Source organism: Callospermophilus lateralis, chromosome 4 (genome assembly GCF_048772815.1).
Source record: "Callospermophilus lateralis isolate mCalLat2 chromosome 4, mCalLat2.hap1, whole genome shotgun sequence".
Taxonomy (NCBI): domain Eukaryota; kingdom Metazoa; phylum Chordata; class Mammalia; order Rodentia; family Sciuridae; genus Callospermophilus; species Callospermophilus lateralis.
In genome coordinates this window covers 109,321,889-109,333,678 of record NC_135308.1, presented here as the reverse complement: position 1 = coordinate 109,333,678, position 11,790 = coordinate 109,321,889, and the positions used below count along the sequence as shown (strand labels likewise).

The 11,790-nt window shown below is 37.7% G+C and overlaps 1 pseudogene; it reads right to left on the bottom strand.

Annotated features, from left to right (window-relative positions):
• Positions 1–284: 284 nt before the first annotated feature.
• Positions 285–1,244, bottom strand: LOC143398495 (olfactory receptor 6C4-like; annotated as a pseudogene).
• Positions 1,245–11,790: the final 10,546 nt, after the last annotated feature.

The window sequence follows — 11,790 nt, the reverse complement described above, 5'->3', positions numbered from 1 at the left end:
TTTTGCTTCTTAAATTTGAAGTCATTTCTATAAAGAAGTGCTAAGTCTTCCTGTTCTTTGCTGGATCATTCACCTGTCTCTAGTAACACTTACTATGTCATTTCATTTCTTTTTTTGTAAATTTATCCAAAAATGTATAGTCTATATTCCTTACCTCTACTCTAGATTGTAGATTCCTTGAACATTAGAACATATGATTTCTGTATTTTTGTCTTCAAGAGCCAGTTCAACCCTTGAAATTTAGTAGACTCTCAATACATATCTATGAAGTGCAAATACATTTTTCATTGAAGGGTGTTCTTTTTTTTTCTTTCTTAAAACTTCACAATCTTTCTGACAGTGTCTTTGAAGACTTGCTTTACTTGTTGGTTTCTTAGTGTATAAATGAAGGGATTCAACATGGGGGTGACTGAAGTAATGAGCACAGCTATTCCTTTGTTGAAAGCACCTCTTTCTTTTATAGAGGGATTAATGTACATAAACATGCAGCTGCCATAAGACAGGGAGATGACAATCATGTGGGAAGAGCAAGTGGAAAAGGCCTTTGTCCTTTGCTGGGCAGAGGGGATCCTCAAAATAGTCCTGATGATGTATGTGTAAGAAAATGTCACCAGAACCAAAGTAATCACTAGAGTCACCACAGCCACAAGCATAACTATCCTTTCTAAGAGGCTTGTGTCTGAGCAGGCCAGCTCCAGGAGGGGCCCATAGTCACAGAAATAATGATTCAGAACATTCGAGGCACAGAAATCTACCTGACTCATCAAGGTGATTGGCGGTACAATAGCAAGGAGACCCCCCAGCCAGGAGCAGAGCACAAGCTGTGTGCAGACTCTGCTGCTCATAATGGTCAGGTAATGCAGGGGTTTGCAGATGGCCACATAGCGATCATAGGACATGGAAGCCAGGAGGTAAAACTCTGTTGCCCCAAGAAATATAGCAAAAAAATACTGAGTGAAGCAGCCTGCAAAGCTGATGGCCTTATTTCCTGTTGTCATGCTGGTGAGAAATCTGGGAATAAAAATGGATGTGAAGGAAATTTCTAAGAAGGAGAAATTCCGGAGGAAGAAATACATGGGGGTTTGGAGCTGAGAATTCAGTAAGGTGAGGATGATGATAGTTAGATTTCCTAGGACACTGAGCATGTAGGTGATAAACAGAAAGATGAACATCACCACCTGAAGTTCAGGTTGACTTGTGAGGCCCAGAAGAATAAATTCAGTCAGCATGGTCCTGTTTTTCATAGTTGACCTCCATCAGATCTAAAAGGGGAAAAGTGAGAAAGATGAAAACTGCAGAATTCCCCAGTAGAAGAGATAAGGCTTATTTTAACCAACAGAATGAGGTCACACATTGCTCTTCGTCGTATCAGTCCAAATTAGTGTCCCTTGGATTATACTTGGCTGCATGGAAAGCCCCATATTTTACATAAATGACCTCATTCCTAAAGGCTTTGTAATTTCTCAAATTTACATGTTTATGAAATGCCCATATTGTAAGCACTTTCCTCTGACTCTGTCTCTTCTACTTCTTGCTCTTTGTAGAAATATCTCCACTTGATGCTTTTTTTTGTGTTTCCTGTTTCTTTCTTTAATGTCTCTGTAATATTTTTTGCTTCACTGGAGATCTGCTGTAGACGGCCATCTCATCACTGTCCAAATATCTGACTTCCTTGTTTCAGAAACAAGACTTCCCCCACATAAGCAATGCTGAATAGCTTCTCATTTTATACTGTGAGACTTCCTTCTGCATGAACAAGGCCCAGGCATCGATAAACCATATTAATTAGAATTTCTTTCATATTTCTCTCTACCATTAGTGTCTCCAGGTCACTGATTTGCAGTATACTCCTGAGAATAGAGATCTTGCGAGATGCACAGGCAGCATCACAGAATGAATTTTGCTCAGTTTTAGAGTGTCCTCAACAAAGGATGACAGATCATCAATCCCAAAGTGCTATCTATTCTTAGAATATGAAAATCTGGAAGACGATGTCCTATAGTGTGTGTGTGTGTGTGTGTGTGTGTGTATGTGTATGTGTATGTGTGTGTGTGTGTGTGTGTGTTTAAAATTAAGAGTTTTTTTTTTTTTATAGATAAATTGGTAATTTTTCGGGAAGGATAATTTGTGGAGACATTCTGTGTACCTTTTTAGATAATCATATCAAATTTATGCTCATCAACTTTACATTTTCCCATATAGATTTTATAGGTAGTAGGTGATATTAAACATTGACCAGGATCTCTAACAATCCTCCTGTCTCTCTTTATACTAACCTGTGGCCTTTGGTAAGTCTTGCATTTTCTTCCAGATTTTTATAATTAATTGCTTTCATGGCCCACATTAACATAATTATATCATTGATGATTTTAAAAATACATGATGCTCATACATTAGACAATCTAAATGTGTGTAGAGTGCTGTTTACCTTGTCATTCTTCAGAGGTAAGACAAAGATAAAGTGTGCCATGTGAATCTCTGAATAATCTTAAATCTGACATGCTTTCTATTGGCTTTACATTCACTCACAACCCTTAGATTGCCTTCCACATTCTGTCCTCTTAATACAAGTATCCAAAGTGTGGGGCTGAACTAGAGAAGAATATTTTCTTCTATTCCAGAAATACATGCCAGAATCAAATGACAGTTTCTGACACAGTTTTTACAAGTGTAGATAGAAATAACAAAAGCAAGGTCGTGGATTCAATCCCAAGCACTAAAATAAATAAATAAATAAAATAGTGATATAAAAGCAATACTTTTGCCAAGAGTTATAGAATTGGAAGAATTTGAGAGAATCAGAATTTCTTGTATTTCTGTCCTAAGACATTTTATGTGTAAGAAGGCAGGCAAAGGGCTTCTTTGCATTACCAAGAGTGACAGAGTTTTATCTGCTCTTTTTAAAGCAGACACATGGGGATCAATTTCCTGTAGAAGCTAAAGATGCCCTGTGGACTCAAATTCAAAATGTGATAATGAACCTCAGTTGTTGACAATTTTGAGAACAAATTGTAAACATATGGCTGAGAAGAGAGGCTCCAGAGACCATGATATAAGGATTCCACAAGAGAATATGACTTAACTATGAGGTTTGTGGATAAGTTGAGAGCCATGGAGTGAGACTCCTGGGGTTGGGTATGCCTGGCCTTTATAATGTTCCTGTTGTTTATCTTTTAACAAGCCAGGTGTCCAGAACTCAAACCTGATATAAGTGAATGGTATATTATAGTGGATTTCCACTATAGAATTGCTACATAGAATTACTACAACTGGAAAACAGTTTGCTGTTACAATTTGATACAGGCACATCTTAACTACATCCAACCTTTCTAGGAAGACATGTCTCCTATTACACTGATAACGTCCTTATGTGAGAAAATTCCAAGGATACACTTGCATGGCATATATAAACTCATGTCATAGAACTTTTCTATTGAGATTTAGTAATTGCTTCCCATAAAATTGAGGGCCCTGACCATGTCAGAAAAACTACTAGTCAGCCCAGGGATGATCCAAGGGCCCCACACTGTTTACTTACATCTCAGAGGCAATCCATTCCTCATTTACATATTTTATTTCCATTCTTTATGCTGTTAACCACCAATAATTCCCCTAAGGGTGGGCCATCCAACAGCAAAAAAGTGCTAGAATGTGTCTTAAATAGTAATATAATAGGAATTCCCATTAGTGCCACCCAGAGCCTTCCTCAGTCTAGAGGCTTTAATGTCCTCTTCCCATTGTTTCTGGATTCTCTGGATCTGCCATGATGACCATAGTCATTCATGGTCTTCAGCTGCAAGAAACTATTTTCCTGAGCTCTACCATATACACTATTAGGGTGGCAACTATGGACTGCATATTGGGCCCATCTGAAGATAAAACTCACGTTATTAGTGACAATCAGGTACTACGTAGGATTCAGATAATCTGTGAAAGCTGGGATATTTTGAATGAAGTATCGTGAAGTTTCATGTCTCATATTTAGGGCCTTTAGCTATTGATTTGATATATTTTTATTTTTTTTAAATTGATGAAGAACCTAGCTATTTATTGTGTACAACATGCACCATGTTTTGAAATATAGACAGGCTGTGGAATGGTTAAATAGAGCTAACCAATGAAAGTATTACTTCACATAATTATAATTTTTGTGGTGAGTACACAATTTCCACTCTTTTGAATTTTTAAGACTGCAATATGTTGTTTTGTTGGGATTGGCTAACTTCATTTAGCATTATCTTCTCCAAAGCCATCCATTTACTTGCAAATGCCTTGATTTTATTCTCTTTTATTGCTGAATAAAATTCCATTGTATATATATGCCATATTTTTTGTATGCATTCATCCACTGAAGGACATCTAGGTTGGTTCCACAGTTTAGCTATTGTGAATTGTGCTGCTATAAACATTGATGTGTCTCTGTCCCTGTAGTATTCTGTTTTTAAGTCCTTTGGGTATAGTACGAGGAGAGGGATACCTGCGTCAAATGGTGGTTCCATTTCCAGATTCCAAGAATCTCCATACTGCATTCCAAATTGGCTGTACCAATTTGCAGTCCCACCGACAATGTATGAGTGTACCTTTCCCCCCACATCCTTGCCAATACTTGTTGTTTGTCTTCATAATAGCTGCCATTCTACTGGAGTGAGATTGTAAGACTCCAGCGAAACGTCGGAGGGAGAGACCCCAAGAGACCGGCTCCATGCAATTGGCAGAAGGGGTTTTATTGATTCAGCATGCTGAGGCTCCAGGCTCACTCAGGAAGATAGAGCAGCCCAGAGCCCCGAGCAGAGGTCAGGCAGAGCTTAAGTACACTTTTTGGAGAGGGCGGGGGGGGGGGGGAGCTTTGCATACATCAGAACAAATCATCATGAGGCGCGGGAAAATTGAACAACAACTCTGAGACCTGGTTAGTACATTTACTGGCGGGAACAGATTGGACATGGTGATTGGTTACTTTTAAGCGGGGTGAACATTTAAACTGATTGGTTCTGGGGCCCGAGGTGCCTACGTGCCACTTCACAGAACCCCAAGTTATTAGACAACCAGAGGAGTCAGTAAGAATATTTACTGGGCAGCTCGGGTATTGTCCTAACAGCTACAGGGATTACAAGTTTCGGGGGTAGCAGAGGAATTGTAACAATACTTAATCTTTTACTCTTTAACCCAAGCCCTGCAGTTAGAAACTTCACAATGTCCGGTCTTTTACACTTTAACTCTGGCTCTGCGGCTTAGAATCAGCTTAGAAATTTTACCTTTACAAGATGATATCTTAGAATAGTTTTGATTTGAATTTCTCTGATTTCTAGAGATCATTCGAATTTTTTTTTAAAAGAGAGAATGAGAGAGGAAGAGAGAGAGAGAGAGAGAGAGAGAGAGAGAGAGAGAGAGAATTTTTTTAATATTTATTTTTTAGTTATCGGCGGACACAACATCTTTGTTTGTACGTGGTGCTGAGAATCGAACCCGGGCCGCACGCATGCCAGGCGAGCGCACTACCACTTGAGCCACATCCCCATCCCCCATTAGAATTTTTTCATATATTTTTTGATTGATTGTATATCTTCTTCTGAGAAATGTCTGTTCAGGTCCTTGGCCCATTTGTTGATTGGCTTATTTGTTTTTTCAGTGCTTAGCTTTTTGAGTTCTTTATATACCCTAGAGATTAGTTCTCTATCTGATGTGTGAGGGGTAAAGATTTGCTCCTAGGATTTAGGCTCTCTGTTAACCTCACATATTGTTTCTTTTGCTGAGAAAAAACTTTTTTAGTTTGATTCTATCCCATTTATTGATTCTTGGTTTTAATTCTTGCACTATAGGAGTCTTATTAAGGAAGTTGGGGCCTAATTCCACATGATGAAAATTAGGGCTTACTTTTTCTTCTATTAGACATTGAGTCTCTGGTTTAGTTCCTAGGTCCTTGATCCATTTTGAGTTAAGTTTTGTGCATGATGAGAGATAGGGGTTTAATTTCATTTTGTTGCATATGGATTTCCAGTTTTCCCAGCACCATTTGTTGAAGATGCTATCTTTTTTCCAGTGCATGTTTTTAGCACCTTTGCCTAATATAAGATAATTGTAATTTTGTGAATTAGTTTCGGTGTCCTCTATTTTGTACCATTGGCCTAACAGTCTGTTTTGGCTCCAATACTGTGCTGTTTTTGTTCCTATTGCTCTGTAGTATAGTTTAAGGTTTTGTATAGTGATGCCACCTGCTTCACTCTTCCTGCTAAGGATTGCTTTAGCTATTCTGGGTCTCTTATTTTTCCATATGAATTTCACGATTGATTTTTCCATATTTATGAGGAATGCCATTGGGATTTTGATTGGAATTGCATTAAATCTGCATAGTGCTTTTGGAAGTATGTTCATTTTGATAATATTAATTCTGCCTATCCAAAAGCAAGGTACATCTTTCCATCTTCTAAGGTCATCTTTGATTTCTCTCTTTAGAGTTCTGTAGTGTTCATTATATAGATCTTTCACCTCTTTTGTTAAGTTGATTCCCAAGTATCTTTTTTTTTTTTTTTTTTGAGTTTATTGTGAATCGGGTAGTTTTTCTCATTTCCTTCTTAGGGATTTTGTCACTGATATACATAAAGGTCTTTGATTTATGGGTGTTGATTTTATATCCTGCTACTTTGCTGAATTCATTTACTAGTTCTAGAAATTTTCTGGTGGAATCTTTTGGGTCTTCTAGGTCTATACCTCAGCAAATAGTGCTAATTTAAATTCTTCTTTTTCTATACACATTCCTTTGATTTCTTTCATCTGTCTAATTGCTCTAGCCAGAGTTTCAAGAACTATTTTGAATAGAAGTGGCAAAAGAGGACATCCCTGTCTTATTACAGATTTTAGAGGGAATGCCTTCAATTTTTCTCCATTTAGAATGATGTTAGCCTGAGGCTTAACATAGATAGCCTTTACAGTGTTGAGATATGTTCTTGTTATTCCTAGTTTTTCTAGTGTTTTGTTTTGTTTTAAAGGGGTGCTGTATTTTGTCAAATGCTTTTTCTGCATCTATTGAGATGATCATATGATTCTTATCTTTAAGTATATTGATGTGATGAATTACATTTATTGATTTCTGTATGTTGAAACTAACCTTGCATCCCTGGGATGATTCCCACTTGATCATGGTGCACAATCTTTTTGATATGTTTTTGTATTTGATTTGCCAGAATTTTATTGAGAATTTTTGCATCTATGGTCATTAGAGATATTGGTCTGAAGTTTTGTTTGTTTGATGTGTCTTTGCCTGGTTTTGGGATCAGGGTGATATTGGCCTCATAGAATGAGTTTGGAATTACTGCCTCTTTTTCTATTTCCTGAAATAGATTGAAGAGTTTTGGTATTAGTTCTTTTTTAAAGGTCTTGTAGAACTCTGCTGTGTATCCATCCAGTCCTGGGCTTTTCTTGGTTGGTAAGCTTTTGATGGCTTCTTCTATTTCCTCACTTGATATTGATTGTTTAATTTGTGTATATCTTCTGTCTCAATCTGGGCAAATCATATGACTTAAGCAATTTCTCAGTGCCTTCAATGTCTTTTATTTCATTGGAGTATAAGATTTCAAAATAATTTCTAATTATCTTCTGTATTTCTGTAGTGTCTGTTGTGATATTACCTTTTTCATCACCTATGCTGGTAACACACCCTCCTTCTCTTTGTTAGTGTGCCTAAGGGTCTGTCAATTTTATTTAGTTTTTCAATGAACCAACTTTTAATTTTGTCAATTTTTTCAATTGTTTTGATTTCATTGATTTCTGCTCTAATTTTAATTATTTCTTGCCTTCTACTGTTTTTGCTGCTGGTTTGTTCTTTTTCTAGAACTTTGAGATGTAGTGTGAGGTCATTTATTTCTTGACTTTTTCTTCTTTTAAGGAATGAACTCCATGCAATGAATTTGCCTCTTAGTACTGCTTCCATAATGTCCCAGAGATTTTGATATGTTGTGTCTATGTTCTCTTTTATCTCTAGGAATTTTTTAATCTCCTCCTTGATGTTTTCTGTGACTCATTGTTCATTCAGTAGAATATTGTTTAGTCTTCAGGTGATGGAGAAATTTTTATTTTTATTTTGTTGTTGATTTCCAATTTCATTCTGTTATGATTTGATAAAATGCATGGTAGTAACTCTACTTTTTTGTATTTGCTAAGTGCTGCTTCGTGGCATAGTATATGTCTGTTTTAGAGAGGGATCCATGTACTGCTGAGAAGAAAGTGTATCTGCTTGATGCAGGTTGAAATATTCTATATATGTCAGTTAAGTCTAAGTTATTGAATGTGTTATTGAGTTCTATAATTTCTTTATTCAACTTCTGTTTGGAAGATCTATCCAGTGGTGGAAGAGGTGTGTTAAAGTCACCCAAGATTATTGTGTTGTGGTCAATTTGACTCTTGAACTTGAGAAGAGTTTGTTTGATAAACATAGTTGCTCCATTGTTTGGGGCATATATATTTATGATTGTTATGTCTTGTTGGTGTATGGTTCCCTTGAGCAGTATGCAATGTCCATCCTTATTCCTTTTGATTACCTTGGCTTGAAGTCTACTTTATTTGATATGAGGATGGAAACACCTGCTTTCTTCCGCAGTCCATGTGAGTGATATGATTTTTCCCAACCTTTCACTTTCAGTCTGTGTATGTCTTTTCTTATCGGATGAGTCTCCGGAGGCAGCATATTGTTGGGTCTTTTTTTTTTTTTTTTAAATCCAATCTGCTAGCCTATGTCTTTTGATTGGTGAGTTTAAGCCATTAACATTTGGGGTTACTATTGAGACATGGTTTGTATTTCCAGCCATATTTGTTTATTTTTGTTATTTTACTTGAATTGGTTTTGCTCTTTGATTTGTTTTTCCTTTTTTGTACTTGCTACCTCTGCTGATTTTCATTGCTTTTTCATTTCTTCTTTATGAAATATTTTGCCAAGGATGTTTTGTATTGACAGTTTTCTAGCTATAAATTCTTTTAACTTTTGTTTACTGTGGAAGTTTTTAAATTTCATCTTCAAATCTAAAGCTTAATTTTGCTGGATACAAGATTCTTGGTTGGCACCCATTATCTTTCAGAGCTTGATATATGTTGTTCCAGGATCCTCTAGCTTTCAGGGTCTGTGTTGAAAAATCTGTCCTTATCCTAATTGGTTTTCCCTTATATGTAATCTGATTCCTTTCTCTTGTGGCTTTTAAAATTCTCTCCTTATTTTGTATGTTGGGCATTTTCATTATAATGTGCCTTGGTGTGGGTCTGTTGTGATTTTGTACATTTGGCATCCTGGAGGCTTCTTGAATTTGAATTTTCAATTCATTCTTCATGTTTGGAAAGTTTTCTGATATTATTTGACTAGATTGTTCATTCATTTGATTTGGACCTCTATGCCTTCCTCTATACCAATACCTCTTAAATTTTGTCTTTTTATGCTATTCCATATTTCTTGAATATTCTGCTAATGGTTTCTTATCATTATCATGTGTGGTCTATGTTCTTTTCAAGATGATGTATTTTATCTTCATTGAATGATGTCATATCTTCTAAGTGGTCTTCTCTGTTGGTGATGCTTTCATTTGAGTTGTTAATTTGGTTTATTATTTTTTTTCATTTCAAGGATTTCTGTTTTTTTTTTTTGTAGAACCTCTATCTCCTTGTTGATGTGTCTTTTGCTTCTTGTATTTGTCTATGTACCTCATTGTTGAAGTGATCTTTCACTGCCTGTATTTGCTATCTTATGTCTTCTTTGAAATCCTAATAGATTTTACCCATGTATACCCTGAAATCTTTGTCTATCATTTTTTTCTCCTGTAGCTACCAATTCTTCTAATGATGTGTTTTCTTGATTTGTTTGTGGTGCTTTCTTCCCTTGTATTTTCATGTTGCTCATGTGTCTTCCTTTCCAACTCTGTGGATCTGGTGTGTTATTGTTTTTACCCTATAGATTTGTTGTGCTCTTGTAGGGTTTCAAGATCTCTCCTTTTTGGGGAAGGACAATGTTAACAGATCCCAATATCAACAATACGTCACCTATGAACAAATTGTTGTTTTTAAGACATTTATAGTTTAGTTTCAATGTCCAGAAATGTTGGTTTCTATTATTTAAAATATAATCAGTAGTTTCATAAAAAGGGTTTACAGTCTCTGGAGGTGGAGAATAAACTGGGGGTCAGGCATAGGATGATATGTTGAGGAGAGAAGATGTGATGGAATAGAGTTAATATATCTTAGGAAATGTAAAGGAGAAATATAGTGAAGAGGCTTAGTAGCAGGAGAATAATAGGAGGTAATTTGGGGTAGACAATTATGTGGGAAGACAGCAGAGGACATAAAACAAACACGTATGTTTTTAGAAAAATACAGGATGTTAAATAGTATAATTTTAAAGGTGAAGGAAGAAGAAAGAGAAAAAAAGGGAAAAAAAGAAAGAAAAAAAGAGAAGAAGTACAAAGAAAAAAGAGAAAAAAAAGAAGAAAAAAGGAAACAAAAAGGGCTTATGCAATTCATATATTATTATATTATTCAGGTGACTCAGTCCTCAAAGTCTTATTTTGTGCAAAGTTCTTTGTTTTACATATGTTGGGGATGTGAGGGTCAGAGGATAGAAGGGTAGAAGAGAAAGAAGAGAAAAAAAAATACTCTTAGAGACTGGTTTCTTTCTCTTCTCATCCAGTAGGTGGGGTTGTCTCATCCAGTAGGTGACTCTTCCCTCAGGATGGTGTGGGTAACCAGGGTGTGAAGACTGGATCTGGTGTGAGGCATCTGGAAGTGGGGAGTGCCACCCATCAGTTTCAGCAGGGAAGTAACTCCTCACGGGTCTTTTTTTGTGACCACTCATCTGACTTGAGCCCCCGGTATTGTCTCTCTTTCTTGCCTGGAGATTTCCCAAATTGTGATCTCTCCGTTAAGCTCCAGACTTTAGTCCATTTCCCTCTCTTATTTGTCAGGTCCCAACTGCGGGGACCTCTCACTCCTGGGCTCACACCAGGTGGTCAATGCCTTGTTCACACTGCACTCGGGTCCAACAGAGAGCTGTTCTTGAGTTGGGTGGCTACTGTGCTGAGTTAATGCTGTTGGGGAGGGGGTAGAATTAGAAATCAGGTACCTGCTCAAAGGGCGATTCAATCTGATAGCCGCGCCCACCACAAAATGGTGAGGAAGGTTTTCCAAGATGGAGCCTGTCTGCTTCCAGTGCCAGGTTGTCTGGTGATGTGGGGGGAAGTTGGGAGATGGCCTTGTGCTGTGGGTAGGTAGCAGCTGAGTAACCTGTATGGGAGCGGCAAGCAGTCTGGAGTTCTGCAGAGGTGCTGATAGGTGTTTCTGCTAAGCTGCTTGTGAGCCGTGCATGGGCTAGAACTGCAGGTTTTGGGTCCAGAGTCGGGAGACTTGGTGGTCACAGTGCTGGTGATTTCTGTGAAAATCCACTGGCCCCTGGAGATCCCAGCTGGGAACTGCCCCCACCTAATATGGTGAGAATGTTGAACCAAGATGGCAGCGGTCTGCTTTCAGCCCCAGGGTGTCTGGTGAGGTGGGAGGAGCTGGGTGATGGCATTGTGTTGTGGGTAGGTAGCAGCTGAGTGACCTGCGTGGAAGTTTTGGCAATCTGCAGACGTGTTGATAGGTGATTCTGCTAAGGCTCTCACCGAGTCTTGTGTAAACTGGAAATTTGGGTTTGGGGTCTTGCTCAAACATTGAGGCTTGGAGCCCTGTAGGGGGTCACAGCGCTGGTGATTTCTGCAGAGAATAGCTGTATTGGGCCCTCTAACACCCTCAAAGATGCAGTATTCCGACTAGGTGAGATCT